General features: G+C 49.3%; 1 long non-coding RNA gene across 1 annotated transcript in view; it reads right to left on the reverse strand.

The window, feature by feature from the left end:
• Positions 1-15,907: 15,907 nt before the first annotated feature.
• The window catches only part of LOC142068476 (uncharacterized), a 30,589-nt gene continuing 28,765 nt past the window's right edge, over positions 15,908-17,731 (reverse strand). Inside the window, exon 4 of the long non-coding RNA XR_012664299.1 lies at positions 15,908-16,307. This is a non-coding gene — a long non-coding RNA (uncharacterized LOC142068476). The remainder of the gene's footprint in view (positions 16,308-17,731) is intronic.

The following is a 17,731-nucleotide window of genomic DNA, read 5'->3' on the forward strand; positions in this document are numbered from 1 at the left end:
GGATGTGATTGCAAAGCCATTGGCCATTATCTTTGAAAACTCATGGCGATCGGGGGAAGTCCCGGACGACTGGAAAAGGCTAATGTAGTGCCCATCTTTAAAAAAGGGAAGAAGGAGGATCCTGGGAACTGCAGGCCAGTCAGCCTCACCTCAGTCCCTGGAAAAATCATGGAGCAGGTCCTCAAGGAATCAATTCTGAAGCACTTAGAGGAGAGGAAAGTGATAAGGAACAGTCAGCATGGATTCACCAAGGGCAAGTCATGCCTGACTAATCTAATTGCCTTCTGTGGTGAGATAACTGGTTCTGTGGATGAAGGGAAAGCAGTGGACGTGTTGTTCCTTGACTTTAGCAAAGCTTTTGACACTGTCTCCCACAGTATTCTTGCCAGCAAGTTAAAGAATTATGGGCTGGATGAATGGAATGGTGGATAGAAAACTGGCTAGATCGTCAGGCTCAATGGGTAGTGATCAATGGCTCCATGTCTAGCTGGCAGCCGGTATCAAGTGGAGTGCCCCAGGGGTCGGTCCTAGGGCCGGTTTTGTTCAATATCTTCTTAAATGATCTGGAGGATGGTGTGGATTGCACCCTCAGCAAGTTTGCAGATGACACTAAACTGGGAGGAGAGGTAGATAGGCTGGAGGGAGGGATAGGATATAGAGGGACCTTGACAAATTGGAGGATTGGGCCAAAAGAAATCTGATGAGGTTCAACAAGGACAAGTGCAGAGTCCTTCACTTAGGACGGAAGAATCCCATGCACCGCTACAGACTAGGGACCGAATGGCTAGGGAGCAGTTCTGCAGAAAAGGACCTAGGGGTTACAGTGAATGAGAAGCTGGATATGAGTCAACAGTGTGCCCTTGTTGCCAAGAAGGCAAATGGCATTTTGGGATGTATAAGTAGGGGCATTGCGAGCAGATCGAGGTACGTGATTGTTCCCCTCTATTCGACACTGGTGAGGCCTCATCTGGAGTATTGTGTCCAGTTTTGGGCCCCACACTACAAGAAGGATGTGGAAAAATTGGAAAGAGTCCAGCAGAGGGCAACAAAAATGATTAGGGGACTGGAACACATGAGTTATGAGGAAAGGCTGAGGGAACTGGGGATGTTTAGTCTATGGAAGAGAAGAATGAGGGGGGGTTGATAGCTGCTTTTAACTACCTGAAAGGTGGATCCAAAGAGGATGGCTCTAGACTGTTCTCAGTGATACCAGATGACAGAACAAGGAGGAATGGTCTCAAGTTGCAGTGGGGGAGGTTTAGGTTGGATATTAGGAAAAACTTTTTCACTAGGAGGCTGGTGAAGCACTGGAATGCGTTGCCTAGGGAGGTGGTGGAATCTCCTTCCTTTGAGGTTTTTAAGGTCAGGCTTGACAAAGCCCTGGCTGGGATGATTTAGTTGGGGATCGGTCCTGCTTTGAGCAGGGAGTTGGGCTGGATGACCTCCTGAGGTCCCTTCCAACCCTGATATTCTATGATTCTATGATTATTTCCCCCTCCAGACCTAAATGTGGGGAGCAAGGCTGCTCAGGGCTAAGCTACACTTGCAAGTTAGAGCGCATTAAAGCAGCCCCGGGCGCCCTACCTCATGACGCGTCCACACTGGCAAGGCAGGTAGAGCACACTGACTCTGCGGCTAGAGCGCTCCTGGTACTCCACCTCGGCAAGCGGAATAACGTTTTGTGCACCCCCACTGGAGCAGCGTGGACACCTTGGCCTGTTAGTGCGCTCTGATTGGCCTCCGGAAGTGTCCCACAATGCCTGTTCTAGCCACTCTGGTCATCACTTTGAACTCTACTGCCCTGCCTTCAGGTGACCAACCGTCTGACCCACTCTTTAAATTCTCTGGGAATTTTGAAAATCCCCTTCCTGTTTGCTCAGCCAGGCGTGGAGTGCTCTCAGCAAATCTGTCCAGGTGACCCTGCCTCCACGTGCCAGGCGATCCCCAGTATGGAGCAATGGCAACATGCTGGACCTTATCAGTGTTTGTGGGGAGGAAGCTGTCCAGTCCCAGCTGCGCTCCAGCTGTAGGAATTACGATACCTTCGGGCAGATACCAAGGGACATGATGGAAAGGGGCCATGATCGGGACGCACTGCAGTGCAGGGCTAAAGTGAAGGAGCTGGGGAATGCCTACTGCAAAGCCCGTGAGGCAAACCGCCGCTCCAGTGCTGCCCCTGCGACCTGCCATTTCTACAAAGAGCTGGATGCGATAGTTAGGGGCAACCCCACCTCCACTCTGAGTACCATCATGGATACTTCAGAGGCCAGTGCAACAAGGCAGGAGGAGGAGGAGGAGGAAAGTGGGAGTGAGGGTGCTGAGGAGGAGGGAGACACCCCGACATCCCTAGATGCATGCAGCCAGGAGCTGTTCTCAAGCCATGAGGAAGGTAGCCAGTTGCGACGGCCTGTGCTTGGGGAAGGACAAACACTGGAGGAGGTTCCTGGTAAGCAGCTTTTATTTTGGGAATGAAGTTATTCGGTGTGGGCTCTTGGGGCGAGGAGTGTTAGGACTGTTGTAGGAGCAGCAGTGATTTGTATGCTATGTATAGCATGTTACTCAAAAGATCTGTTACACCCCCCACCCCCACCCTTTTGTCTCTTCTCCCTCTTTGAATACCTGTGAAGTGGCTTTCCCCCACCCCTGCCTCCTGGAATGCTTGTGGGAGGAATGGGCTGCTTAAACAGCTGCAAGATCAGAAGAACTCCAAGGTAGACAAGATGTCTGGGACTCTGATTAGGCAGTGATCACAGACCCAATGCATGGACACTGCATGGACACTGTCCGAGGTGGAGTGTGATCAACCAGATGCGGCCAAGTCATCTCTAGTTGCAGGCCAGGAGGAGCAGGTCCTTAAAAGGGGAAGGGGCCACGTGCTCAGGAGTGCACTCACAAGCCTGTACCTCTCGTGAAGGCCCTTTGCCCGGATCGCCTGGCCAGTGGTTCACCACGTTTCATTCCATCGTGCCTCGGGAAGACTTACCTTCATCACACCATTCATCGCTGTGCTCTGGGACACACCATCCATCGCTGTGCTCTGCGCTCTTTACCTTGATGGATCCTGACATCTCCAGTGCTGTGCCAGTCCTGGGAGCACGAATATGGGAGTGTGAGTGTGACCCCCTCCCTTTTGAACTTAGCTACCAGTCTAATAAATGTGCTGCTTTCTGCCAAACTCTGGTGGGTCATTAGTCCTCCCTAGGCTTACTAGCTGGCCCAGTTTTGGGTAACATTAATGGTGGAGAAATGCGGGCAGTTTAGTGGAGGATTTGGCCCAAGGGTAGGGGTCCCCTGGTGCCCCCTGGTGGTCTCTTGGGTGGGTCCTGCTTGAGCCTGCATGAAAAAGTAGTTGGCTAGCTAACTGCAGGGAGAAAAGGACACCACTGTTGAGTGCCGGTGTCGGGCAAGGGAGAGAATTAAGTGTAAACCCCCCAATAGCTTCTTGAGCGGGTCCGGCTCGAGCCTGAGTGAAGAGTGGAAGGCTAGCAACCCACTGCAGGGAGAAAAGCATGCTGCTGCTACGTGTGCCACTGTGGGGCAAGGGGAAGGAAGAGGCGAAGCAGCCCGGGTGAGAAGGCAGCCCCCTTGGGGAGCGGCGCCGCCACCTGGGGTGGTGTCAGAATGGCTCCAAAAGAAAGGGGCAGACCCCTGGGAGGACAATTCCTGAACCAGAGCTCATGTTGGATAAATATGTACTTATACATGGTCCCAGTAGGCTGGACTGGATCGTGCAGCTGCCTGGCTGCTGTGGCAAGCAGGTTGGCAATGGCAGGTGGCAAAGAGTCAGCTCGCCACTGAAATAGATCCACTCAAGGACCGACGTAATGGGTTGGGGAAGGAACGGAATAGGTGGAAGGCACAGGCTCTGACTGCTAGCGCCCAGGCGTCTTCCCTCTCTGGAGCCACCGTGCAGGTGGCGGCAGCAGAGGAGAAGCGGGAGCGGCTGGAAGTAGAGAATGCCGCTCTGAGCCAGGCAGTCACCTGCCTGAAGGTTCTGGTCCTGGATGGGTCCGCCCAGGAGAACAGGGTCCGGGGGACTTATTCAGCCCAGGTCGCCGTCGTTGGGGTGAAAGCCCAGGGGGGTAAGGGACCATATGATGATTGGGACGGGGATATCTGTTGTGATCCGGATCCCCACCCTGGGTGGCCGGCCCCCAGACACCATGTTGCGGTGGTCTGGAGGGTGGTCCGAAACTGTGGGCCTGCGCCCTCAGGGGGCAGGGCAGCCCCAAGTACCGGACACACTGTGGCAGAGACCAAGATGACTCCCGCGCTAGCAATAGAGTTAGCGAAAACCCTGGGTGGCCCCTCACACTCTGGGTTCAGCAGGTGGGTCCGGGATATGGTGACCCTGTGTTTGGATACAGGACTGAACCTAGCTGAGACCCGATGGGTGTTAAAAGCCACGTCTGGGTTGGGAGGAGATTTAGCAGGGGCAGCTCGGCAGCAAGCCGGTCATGCCACACACAATAGTTTCTTTAATATGTTGGCGGGGATGGCGCCTGCCATGGGGCCACGTGGGTTGTTGGCAGAGTTTGTCTTGGCAGCTGCTGCGCCTGGGGAAGACCCCGTCTGGTTTACAGAGAGAATGGTTCTCCTGGCATGTTTATGTGGCTGGGGTGTGGCTGCAACAGTGGGAGGGCAGGAATTGAGGCTGATCGCCCACGGTCTCCCAGTCCATGTACAGCAGGCGATCGGGAGGTGGAACCCGCAGATGTGGAAGCCCTGCTGGACACAATCTGGCAGGCTGCTCTCATCACCCTGCCTATGCCACAATCACCCATGGGCAAGACTTTTAAGGTGGCAGCAGTAGACTGCAGAAATGTCGGGAGACCAGACCCTAGGAAACTGCAGGGGGCAGTCCAGCCTGCAGAATAACCTCTGGCGGGTTTTGCTAGAACAGGGGGAGGATATGGACAATCGGCATGGGAAACCCACCGGGGAGCTGATGCGTCAGTGCATGCAGTTGAGGATACCTCTTCCTGCAGGGGAGCAGAGGGGTGTCCCGGCCCTGTCAGGAGCAGTGACAGCCCGCTTGGATCAGCCAGCGCAAGTCCCATAGGGGAGCTTGCAGGAGGACGGATGCCTGGAGGATGGGTGGCGATGGGTAGCCACCCTGTCCCCTGATCACGGGGGGCGTCTAGTAGTCCAGATGATGGTAGGAATGACACGTACCCCCTGCGTGGCACTGGTGGATACTGGTGCAGCAGTTTCACTTTTACCCTTTTTTCCCCCTGAATGTGTGCAAGTTCAGTCAGTTGTGCTGGCTGTTCACGGGGGTCAGGAGGAGAGAGGAACCTTGTTGTCAGCAACTAGGTGGGAACTGGCAGGTTTGGTGGCTAACCTCCCCTGGGTTCATTCACAGATGGCAGGCAAAGTTATTCTGGGGGTTGATCAGCTCAAAGAGTTCCGTTTGGTGGTAGATTGTGCCAATCGACGTGTGTGGCAGGTCCCCGCAGTGGATTGGGGGAAGATCTACAAGGAGGGGTCTCTGGAGTGCTAATCCGCTCTATGTTGGGGGTGACAGCTGTGGAGGTTCCAGAGACAGATGAATGGAAAAAGCAGGTTCCCGGAGTCTGGGCTAAGGATAAATACGATTGTGGAAGGGGGAGTCCATTGTCATTCAGGGGCGCCCCGGTGCTGCCCCAGAAACAATGCAAGTATCCTCCTGAGGCAGAGCAAGCTGTGGGTGAGATATTGGATGCCCAAGGGAGTAGTTCATTTAACTACCTCTCCTTTCAACTCCCCCGTCTGGTCAGTCCACAAGGCAGATAGGAAGTCCTGGCAACTAACTATAGACTACAGCCAGATCAATGCTTGCACCCCACAGCGGGCTCCAGTGGTGGCAGACAAGACTGCATTGTTGGAAAGTATTCTGCCCGAGGCACAATGGTTTTCAGTGACTGATTTAGCAAACTGCTTCTTCGCCCTGCCCCTGGCTCCAGAGAGCCAAGACTGATTTGCCTTTACCTTTCGCAATATCCAGTATACGTTCACCCAGGTTCCCCAGGGATTCCACAGTTCCCCCACACTAGCCCACCAAGCTGTGACTAGCACCCTAGATACCCTGACCCTCTCTGACCGGCCATGGGACCCCGGAGGGAAAATGGGTACACCACGGGCAACTCAAATGATCAGGGTCTGCAGCGGTGGGAGCACTGTGCTAATTTGTTTCTAAGCTTCTATCTTTCAGCCTCTGAACCAGAACATCAGAAGAGCTGGTACCAGCTGAAGAGTTATAAAAATACCATGGTTATAGTGCCGCGACAAAGTCTGTGTTGCATGTTCTGTGTTGCATGTCCTGTGTCTGTCGCTGGTGGGTATCCTGTACTAGCATTGGGTCCAGAGAGTGGGGGGGACACTACACTAGACAGGGTAAATGCCTTTTCCTCTCTCTACTTCCCCAGTCTCCAACCAAATTATCAATCACATCCGCCTCGGTCCAAAAGACTTTGTCCCCAATGCATCAGGTTTATTTTTTGTTAGGTTCTCTAATAATCATTTTGTTTCTGAGTTTTGTTATTGATGCATTTGTATTGTTAGTTACATTTTCTTGTATTGTTAATTCCACACTTTCCTCTATGCATCCTGGTTCTACTTCCCCAAGCCCTGAAGGGTAGTTCATGGGCCCCCATAACCTATAAAACCTTGGCCCGTGACTGTAGGGCCCCGTCTTTCAGGTCTTGGATTCGTTCCCCCCCCCCCCCACCTGCAGAGACCTCTTGAGAACAACTGTTAGTAATATGTGATTCTGCAACATTTTAGCAACTAGATGTTAGTTTAAGTCCAAATCAGTTTAACCTTGCATGACAATTGTGGTACTCCTATAAATCTTGGAGGTTCTGACCTCAGTGACTTTTATTGTTTGATGGCTATTGCAGCACCAAACTTGGGCCTCATTTTGTTTGTCAATGTACCCAATTATTGTAATGGTGATGGTTTTATTGTATTCCCAATTATTATGATTGTGATTGTTTGCATTTGTGTTTATATTATATCTGGTGTTTAGTCAATTGTAATGGTTTTAGTTATATTCACCTGGCTATGATTGTTTGGTTTGTTTGCAACAGATCATCTGTGCCCTACAACAACAACAACTACTGTAATGATCATAGATCAAGGGGCGGAGTGTTGTAGGAGCAGCAGAGATCTGTATGCTATGTATAACTTGTTACTCAAAAGGTCTGTTACCCCCCACCCTTTTCTTTCCTCTTCCTCTTTGAATACCTGTGAAGTGGCTTTCCCCACCTGGAATGCTTGTGGGAGAAATGGGCTGCTTAAACAGCTGCAAGATCAGAAGAACTCCAAGGTAGACAAGATGTCTGGGACTCTAATTAGGCAGCGATCACACACTCAATGTATGGACATTGTCCAAGGTGGAGTGTGACAAACCAGATGTGGCCAAGTCATCTCTAGTCGCAGGCCATGAGGAACAGATCCTTAAAAGGGGAAGGGGGCCATGTGCTCAGGAGTGCACTCAAAAGCATATACCTCCCGTGAAGGCCTTTTCCCCGGACTGCTTGGCCAGTGGTTCGCCGCATTGCATTCCGTCGTGTCTCGGGAAGACTTACCTTCATCGCACCATCCATTGCTGTGCTCTGGGACACTTATCTTGAAGGATCCTGACATCTCCAGTGCCGGGCTTGTCCTGGGAGCGTGAGTATATGAGTGTGAGTGTGACCCCCCCCATCCCCTTCTTTTGAACTTAGCTATCCATATAATAAATGTGCTGCTTTCTGCCAAACTCTGGTGGGTCATTAGTTCTCCCTAAGCTTACTAGCTGACCCAATTTCGGGTAACAATGGCTGCATGCTTAGATGCGGAATAGGGTGTTGATGTGCTCTCTCACTGCATGGTAATCAGCCTCAGTGAACTCTTCAAAGGGCTCATCCAGAACTTCGGCAATGCGCTTGTGCAGGTTTCTTGGGAGAGCCACTGTGGTCCTTGTCCCAGTCAGGGTAACATGTTCGCGCTGCTGTGCTGTGAGGGGCGGGGGAACCATTGCTGCCCACAGGTAAGCTGCATATGGGCCAGGGCAGAAGCCGCATTGTATTAGAAGACCCTCCCTTGCTTCCCAGGTCACCCTCAGCAGCAAGATCTCTTCCAGAACGAACTCCTGTGGAAAATGTGGGGAGAGTGTTCAGTATAGGGGCTCCCTGCCACTGTTGGCTCTCCCCAAGGCTCAGAAACCTAGAGGACAGTATAGCCAGGAAACAATCAGTCCCCCTGGACCCAGTGCTTACTCACCATTTTGGGGCTCCTGTGGGTTATGGGCGCTCGCTTTGGGATGGACAAATTATGCTATTGTGTAGACTATGCTTGCCCTTAACTATGGGGGAATCATTGCTCTGTCTGGTGTGAACAATGCTGTCTCTGTTAAGTGTTGCATTTTGCTTTACAGATGCAACCTTGAGATCTCAGCCGTCCATGTTATCACCGGCTGAAAGACTCCAAAGAATCATAAAGAGGCCACATAGAAGCAAGGAAGACATGTTGCATGAAGTAATGCAGCATTCCAGTAATGAAAATCAAAAAGTGCAGGAGTGGCGGGACAGGGAAAGGAGGATCCACCAGCAGAATGAGGAGCGCCGGCACAAAAGCACGGTGCTCCGGCAGCAACGCACGGATCGGCTGATAAGCATAATGGAGCACCAAGTGGACTCTATCCAGGCGCTCGTAGCCATGCAGGCAGAGCACAACCGCGCCCGTGCCGCACCCTGCCCTCCTCCCCCGCAGCCTTTGTCCCAAAACTCTTTCCCTTGTGCCCCCATGTCACCTCCAACCCACTTTCCCCAACATCCAGGTTCTTACCACCACCAGCTGACTTCAACACCTGTAGCTTCACCACGCAGCCCTGAAAACTACAACCCTTACCCTCTTCACTCAACCCCCATCACCATGCAGTATAGCCATCCTGAAGTGCAGCACTCATTGCACAGCATTCCAGACTGGAAGGCTGAGTATCATAACAGGACATACGCAAACCTGTGATTGTACCGTTCCTCACCCCACTCCCTTGCCCTTTCTGTTTCCCAAGCAGTTCTGTTTCTTTTCAATAAATGGATTTTTTGGCTTTGAAAACATTCTTTATTATTTATTGCATAAAGTAAAAGATACCTTAGCCCAGGAAAACAACAAGCACTGCAAGTAAGCATAGAAAACACAGATTCCTACTACCATTGGAACCACTTGCACTTCACTCTCGAGCAGGGCACCAAACATTACTGGTGGCTTTCAGCCTCAAATTGCTCCCTCAAGGCATCCCTAATCCTTGCAGCTCCGCGCTGGGCCCCTCTAATAGCCCTGCTCTCTGTCTGTTCAAATTCAGCCTCCAGGTGTTGACCCTCCAAGTTCCATGCCTGAGTGAATCGTTTACCCTTCCCTTCACAAATGTTATGGAAGGTACAGCACACGGATATAATCGCGGGGATGCTGTCATCGGCCAGGTCCAGCTTCCCATACAGAGAGCACCAGCGGCCCTTTAAATAGCCAAAAGCACACTCCACAGTCATTCTGCACTGGCTCAGCCTGTTGTTGAACTGCTCCTTGATGCTGTCAAGGCTCCTTGTGTAGGGTTTCATGAGCCACAACATTAAAGGATAAGTGGGCTCTCCAAGGATCAGAATGGGCATTTCGACTTCCCCTACAGTAATCCTCTGGTGTGGGAAAAAGGCCCGGCTTTCAGCTTCCTGAACAAACCAGTGTTCTGAAAGATGCATTCATCATGCACCTTCCGGACCAGCCTGCGTTAACGTCAATGAAACGCCTACTGTGATCCAGAAGCACCTGGAGAACCATAGAGAAATACCCCTTCTGATTAACGTACTCGGAGGCTAGGTGGGCTGGTGCAAGAATTGGAATATGCGTCCCATCTATCACCCCTCCGCAATTAAACCCATTTGTGCAAAGCCATTCACAGTGTCATACACGTTACCCGGAGTCATGGTTCTTCTGAGCAGGATGCGATTAATGGCCCTGCAAACTTGCATCAACACGATTCCAGTGGTCGATTTTCCCACTCCAAACTAGTTAGCGACCGATCGGTAGCTGTCTGGAGTTGCCAGCTTCTAGATTGCAATAGCCACCCATTTCTCCACCGTCAAGGCAGCTCTCAATCTCGTGTCCTTGAGCCTCAGGGTCGGGGGCGAGCTCCTCACACAGTCCCTTGAAAGTGGCTTTTCTCATCCAAAAGTTCTGCAGCCACTGCTCGTCATCCCAGACTTGCATGACTATGTGATCCCACCACTCAGTGCTTGTTTCCTGAGCCCAAAAGCGCCGTTCCACGGTGGTGAGCATATCCCTGAATGCCATAAGCAATCTTGTGTCTTATGCGTTACTTGCGTCGATATCATCAGAGTCCTCACTGTCAGTTTGGATCTTAAGGAGTAACTCGACTGCCAAACGTGACGTGCTGATGAGACTCAATGTCAGCGTATTCCTCAGCAGTTCGGGCTCCATTCCAAAACATTGAAAGATGGCGCCAAGTGTGGACAGAAGCACAGGGATTGCTGGGATGCGAACTGATGGATCATGGACCTTTGGGACAGGACCCAGAATGCCCTGCATCCCCGTCCCCTTCCCACAAGCCACAGCGCCAGAATGGGAAGATTTCAGAGTAACAGCCGTGTTAGTCTGTATTCGCAAAAAGAAAAGGAGTACTTGTGGCACTTAGAGACTAACCAATTTATTTGAGCATAAGCTTTCGTGAGCTACAGCTCACTTCATCGGATGCATACTGTGGAAAGTGTAGAAGATCTTTATATATACACACAAAGCATGAAAAAATACCTCCTCCCACCCCACTCTCCTGCTGGTAATAGCTTATCTAAAGTGATCACTCTCCTTACAATGTGTATGATAATCAAGTTGGGCCATTTCCAGCACAAATTTAGGTTTTCTCACACACCCCCACACCCCCACCACACACACAAACCCACTCTCCTGCTGGTAATAGCTTATCTAAAGTGACCACTCTCCTTACAATGTGTATGATAATCAAGGTGGACCATTTCCAGCACAAATCCAGGGTTTAACAAGAACGTCTGAGGAACTGTGGGGGGGGGGGGGGAGAGGAATAAACAAGGGGAAATAGGTTACCTTGCATAATGACTTAGCCACTCCCAGGCTCTATTCAAGCCTAAGTTAATTGTATCAAATTTGCAAATGAATTCCAATTCAACAGTTTCTCGCTGGAGTCTGGATTTGAAGTTTTTTTGTTGTAATATCACAACTTTCATGTCTGTAATTGCGTGACCAGAGAGATTGAAGTGTTCTCCGACTGGTTTATGAATGTTATAATTCTTGACATCTGATTTGTGTCCATTTATTCTTTTACGTAGAGACTGTCCAGTTTGACCAATGTACATGGCAGAGGGGCATTGCTGGCATATGATGGCATATATCACATTGGTGGATGTGCAGGTGAATGAGCCTCTGATAGTGTGGCTGATGTTATTAGGCCCTGTGATGGTGTCCCCTGAATAAATATGAGAGCACAGTTGGCAATGGGCTTTGTTGCAAGGATAGGTTCCTGGGTTAGTGGTTCTGTTGTGTGGTATGTGGTTGCTGGTGAGTATTTGCTTCAGGTTGGGGGGCTGTCTGTAGGCAAGGACTGGCCTGTCTCCCAAGATTTGTGAGAGTGTTGGGTCGTCCTTCAGGATAGGTTGTAGATCCTTAATAATGAGTTGGAGGGGTTTTAGTTGGGGGCTGAAGGTGACGGCTAGTGGCGTTCTGTTATTTTCTTTGTTAGGCCTGTCCTGTAGTAGGAGACTTCTGGGAACTCTTCTGGCTCTATCAATCTGTTTCTTCACTTCCGCAGGTGGGTATTGTAGTTGTAAGAATGCTTGATAGAGATCTTGTAGGTGTTTGTCTCTGTCTGAGGGGTTGGAGCAAATGCGGTTGTATCGCAGAGCTTGGCTGTAGACGATGGATCGTGTGGTGTGGTCAGGGTGAAAGCTGGAGGCATGTAAGTAGGAATAGCGGTCAGTAGGTTTCCGGTATAGGGTGGTATTTATGTGACCATCGTTTATTAGCACTGTAGTGTCCAGGAAGTGGATCTCTTGTGTGGCCTGGACCAGGCTGAGGTTGATGGTGGGATGGAAATTGTGGAAATCATGGTGTGCTCTGTGGGATAGCTGCCCATAATGCACCGCTCCCAATGCCACTGCAAGTGCCGCAAATGAGGCCATGTCAGTGCGCTTGTTCCTGTCAGCGTGGACAGACTGCAGCGCTTTCCCTACTGTGCTCTCCGAGGGATGGTTTAACTCAAACTCGCTCTACATCTGCAAGTGTAGCCATGCCCTCAGAGTTGGTGGCATAACTATCCGCCTGGATCGTTCTCTCTAGATCCAAGATGAGGTTTTAGAAACTGTCCTACCTCGTCCCTGTGGTATGTTGTTTTACAGGGTGAGGTGGACCAGATCCAGAACCTTTTATTTGACCCAACCTCCCCCCACCTTAGTTTCTAATTTGAAAGAAGTGGAATGTGGATCACAACCACTTTTGGATTGGGGCTTGGTTTTGCAAAATCGCAAGGTGACCAGTGCAGATTTTCCACAACTAAGGGCATGGCTACACTGATGAGGTCCAGCACCTCGCCATTGCTCTGTACTGGGGATCACCTGGCACGTGGAGGCCTGGTCACCTGGAAAGATTCGCTGAGAGCACTCCACGCCTGGATGAGCAAACAGGAAGGGGATTTTCAAAATTCCCAGAGAATTTAAAGGGCAGGTCTGATGGTTGGTCACCTGAGGGCAGGGCAGTAGAGTTGAAAATGATAACCAGAGTGGCTAGAACAGGCATTGTGGGACACTTCTGGAGGCAGATCAGAGCGCACTAACAGACCAGGACATCCACACTGGCATGGTGGCGCTCCAGCGGGGGCACAGCAAACATTATTCCACTCGCCAAGGTGGAGTACCAGGAGCGCTCTAGCCATGGAGTCAGAGCCCTCTACATGCCTTGCCAGTGTGGGCAGGTAGTGAGCTAGTGCGCCCAGGGCTCCTCTAATATGCTCTAACTCACAAGTGTAGCCAAGCCCTAAAACACGGGACTCCTAAGTCCAGCTCTGCTTACTGGCATCTGGGGGTTAGATTCCTTCTTTCTTTTGAAAAGCAAGACAGCTGAATACATCTCCCCAAAAACATTTCTGTCCCTTTCAGGTAGAGACGTTGTACTCTACACAGCTTCACTTGGCATGTCCTGGGTTTCATACTTCCTTTCACATCAATCTGTTTGTACTAAGTGCTTACATATCCTTCATAAAGTTATCCTCACAATTACCCTGGGAGGTCGGGAAGTACTACCAGCTCCATTTACAGCTAGGGAAACTGAGGCACACTGCTGAAACTTGCCCATGGTCAGCCAGCAGGCCTGTGGCTGAGCCAAAAATCAAACCCAGGTCTCCTGAGTCCCCTTCCAATGCACTAGCCATTAGGGTAGGCAAACTGCTGGACCATTCTTCGTCATCTTTCCTAAGCCCTGAGTCAGAAGCACGTCTCTACTGCTTGAGCTAAGGGATCAGGTTGATTGGCTTGGCAGTAGTACCAACCTCTCTATAGACCCAGTGACTAGTGATTGTGTGATGCAACAGACAGGGCACTGAACTGGAACTTGGGAGACTTCAGTTCTGTTCCCAGCTCCACTGCTGTGACCTGGGGTAAGTCACTGCCCCTCTGTGCGCTACAGTTCTTCAGGTGATATAGATCTGCTCAGCATCAGAGGGGCTCTGAATCTGGCCTGTCACTATTGGTTTGGGATTTTCTTGTGAGGAGATTGTGGCCGCTTTGGGTGTGGCATGAATTCCTGAATTGTGATTTTTATTGCTAAGGGTGCATACACTTGCTTCTGAAGACTGGGCAAGATTCAGCTGCTGACTATGTAAAGGCATGAACAGCTTTGCTGCTGCGGAGCAGAGTTTTCATCACATTCTGAGTCTACTTCTTGACAAAACCCTGGGGAAAATATGAGCCAGTCAATCCCTCCCGCCAACCTTGGCACATTGGTTTCTTGGCTTGTCTGTGCTGAAAGAGCATATTAACTGACACAAGGGAGAATGACAAGGTGACCAAATCAGGCACAGATAAACCAGGTTAAAGTCTCCATGTTGGCCTGGAGAGAATTAGAATCTTCTCTGTCAAATTGGTGCTGCCTGCAGAAACAAACTGTGACGTGGCCCAGAAATGAACCCGTCAGGTCTGACAAAGAGAGAGTTTTCCTGCATGCTGGACACTCAGCAGAGACACAGGAATCCCTAAGTCTTTGGGTCTGGCAATGAGACAGCGGCGCACATTTCAGTTAATCTCGGAAGTAATAATAAGCCTGTTACAAGATCCTTTTATCTGAAGCCAGGGGCAAAGTGGGAAGAGTCTAGTAATATGCCACACCCTGTATTGCCAACACCAAGTTTTCAGAAATCATGAGACTGGCTTAAAAAATCAGGAGGGTTTTTTGTTTGTTTGTTTGTGCATTTTAATCAATTCTGGGTTTGTTTTTGAGGCTTTAGGTCACGCTCAGGTCACATTTTGAAGCTTTTCTCTGCAGCCACAAGGGCTAGACATTGCTTAAGAAGAAGACGAAGCTGAGATTCTCAATCATGTGCCTCCAGGAGCTGGGATTTTAAGAAAACTACCAAATATCATATGACTTGCCATTAAATTGTCAGTCGGCAACTCCACAGATAAATGGGTGTCTGATCAAACTGGGAAGTGGGCGGTTGTGTTGAAAGCAGCAGCATCAAGGTAACATGCCTGACCATATTGCTTCAGAGCCACACTAGAGTATAGTAGGGTGACCAGATAGAAAGTGTGAAAAATCGGGAATGGGTGGGGGGGTAATAGGCACTATATATGAAAAAGCCCCAAATATCGGGACTGTCCCTATAAAATCAGGACATCTGGTCACCCTAGAGCATAGCCATTTGCCACCGCTAAAGATATCAGTGTTATGACACATCTCTTCCTTTCCTGTGTAGATTGAAAATAATATTTTACCACTGTTCTTAGGATCCATCCGTTGCTGGGGTTAACTGGCCCCAAAACACAGAGGCCTGACCTTACAAATCCTTATTTGTGATCAATCTTTACGCATATGACCAATCAATTAGTCAAGTCAGGTCAGTCAAGATTAGGTATGATAGTAATGGTTCGCATGATTTCTTGTCGCAGGCAGGAAAAAGAATGTTATCACCCATGTGCTGCAAACCCTGGCAGACAGCTGTGTGTGTGAAGGCACTAGGTCATCAAAGCACTTTTTAAGCTCATGCTTCAGTCCCACTGATGGAACTTAGAGCTTGTCTATGATGTACAGGTGTTCACATGCACCATTCAATCGGTTTAACATTGCCCCTTTAATTAAACCAGTGCAACTTTGTGTGTAGACCAGGCCTTGCTTAAAGTTAAGCATGTGCTTAAGCCACTGACATCAATGAAAGCTGGATCAGGCCATCTCATTAGCCTTTGGAAATCACTCCTCTTCATGTTGGTTCATAATAGCCTGACTTTGTTAACTTTAGGTGCACAGTACGACTCCTCGATTCTCCTGAGGTCAGGAGATAAATTGGGGCTGGGTGTAGGTGGAAGTCAGTTGGGAGTCAAATTGCAGAAGGGTTTGCACACCATGGTGTCACATCTGTGGTGGTGCAGGGATATCTGATCTAGGATAATTGTTGAGGCTGTGTATTTTTACAAGCTCATTCAGAGTGCACAGAGATCTTTGACTGGAGAACAGTAAAGATCAGCATAAATAAATAACCCGGCCCACTTGATAAAAAGTATTATTTTTCTTGTGAAAATGTTTATAGCCAGAGCACTAAATGGAACTATTATCACAAGCTGAAAGGGCAGAAATCAAACCAGGTGATTTATAGTTTTATTTATTTTTAACATCAGCCTTTCCTGTGACTGGCAGCCAGTTTATTAGATGCCCCAAACCCATTATAAGGGACTGATATAGAGAGATGATTGATGACAAATTGTATTGTCAGACCTTTCACTGAACATAATTATTTATCAGCAAATATCCTGAAGTGATTAACTATAGCCGAGCGTTCCTTTAAATGTGGGGCACGCTGAGGAAAAACAATCATTTACTATTTTCTTTTTCTATTAAGATCTTTTTTTTCTCCTGCTCTGTTTACAGCTGGTATATTTTTAGCCAGTTCTGAGAGAGTGCAGGCTTCCTACAGGTCAGGTTGTGACTAGCGAGCTGTTCTGACCTGGATTTTCACACATGCCCTCTCATGCTGGGATCAGACCCCACTGCCGGACCTGTATAATGGGATTTCCTCTGTCAGCATGGAGTCTTAGGAACTGTTGATGAGAAGAGAAAAGGCTTTCATGAAACAGGATGATTAGAAAACGCTCGTGTTTCATAGTTTCCATTGCACATTTCCAAAATTAATTCCAATTTCATGGCCAAAAGAACTGTCCAATTGATTCAGACATCTAAACCAGTATCTCTTAGGTTCTTATGTGGCCCCCCACTACCATGGTGTCTGATATGATCACTCTATCCTCACAATGCCCCTGTGAGGTAGGGAAGGGCTATTATTCCCATTTTACAGATGAAGACCAGAGACGCAGAAAGAATTCAACCTTGTCTACACTCCAAAGTTTTGCCACGTCAACTGTAGCAATAGATAAAGCAGCCACGTATCTCCTCCCCAAGTGCAGAAGCAATTGTACCGGTATGAATGGTTTATTCCATGTAGCGCATTCCGGTTGGGCAGAATGAAACAAGCCTTACTGGTAGAAAGCACCTTATCCTGGTAAAACTGTGTCTACGCTAGGGCTTTTGCCGGCACAGCTGTTTCAGTAAAACTCTCGCTCTTTACTGATACCGTTATTTCAGTAAAGCATTTTACGTGTCAACCAAACCAAAGTGTCGCACAGGGGTCCTGTAGCAGAGCAGGGAATTTGAACCTAGTCTCCTAACACTGAGGCTAACACTAAACCATCCTTCCTAGCTACTTCAGAGGAAGAGATAGGAAATGCAGCAATAGGCAGTTATGTGAGAATCTCCCCCTGGGGAAAGTTTGTTCCTAACCCCCAGCGTTGTGACTTGGCTTTTGCCCTGAACCATGTGGTTTATATCTCTTCCAACATTCTTTGGGGTTTGTATTTATTGATTGACTTACTCCTTGCTATTGTAATGCTGGGCATTCTCATTTTTAAAATCCTACTGAGCTAAGATCATGTCTCAAAGCCCTGCACTGTTCAAGTCCTGGCTCCCTTGGAAATCACCGTCCTCTCCTGGCATTGCTGTAATCAGCTGGGGCACTGGAGTTCACAGCAAACAGAAGGGTCGCAGTGGTGGGTCTATCAGTGATGAGTCCATTGATGGTGTTACTGGCTTGGGCTGAGGGAGACAGCGTTTAACAGGCCTTGCTGCATGACTGCATGATTCTGTTTTAATCAAGGGAAGGGAGCTGGATAGTTTGAGGTGGCAGGTTTTTGTTCTCCTTTGTACTGTGGGGGACATCAAAATCTCCAGATTTTGTATGCATGTTTGTGATCCAGTAGAGAGTGTGTGTGTTCACAGTGATTCCAGTTGTGCCTGGTTTTCAGACAGGAGTTCACAAGAATCTATACACAAGAATCTATAAACAAAGGGCACCTATTTGGCAGAAGCAGAATTTCAGAGGGAGATCTGCCTGACTAAGGACTGAGTAAACACTGAGTAATGATCTCAGGACTTGGCAGAGCAATTGCTTCTAACAGTGAGGACTCACTGA

The sequence above is a fragment of the Caretta caretta genome, chromosome 11 (genome assembly GCF_965140235.1).
Source record: "Caretta caretta isolate rCarCar2 chromosome 11, rCarCar1.hap1, whole genome shotgun sequence".
In the NCBI taxonomy this organism is placed as follows: domain Eukaryota; kingdom Metazoa; phylum Chordata; order Testudines; family Cheloniidae; genus Caretta; species Caretta caretta.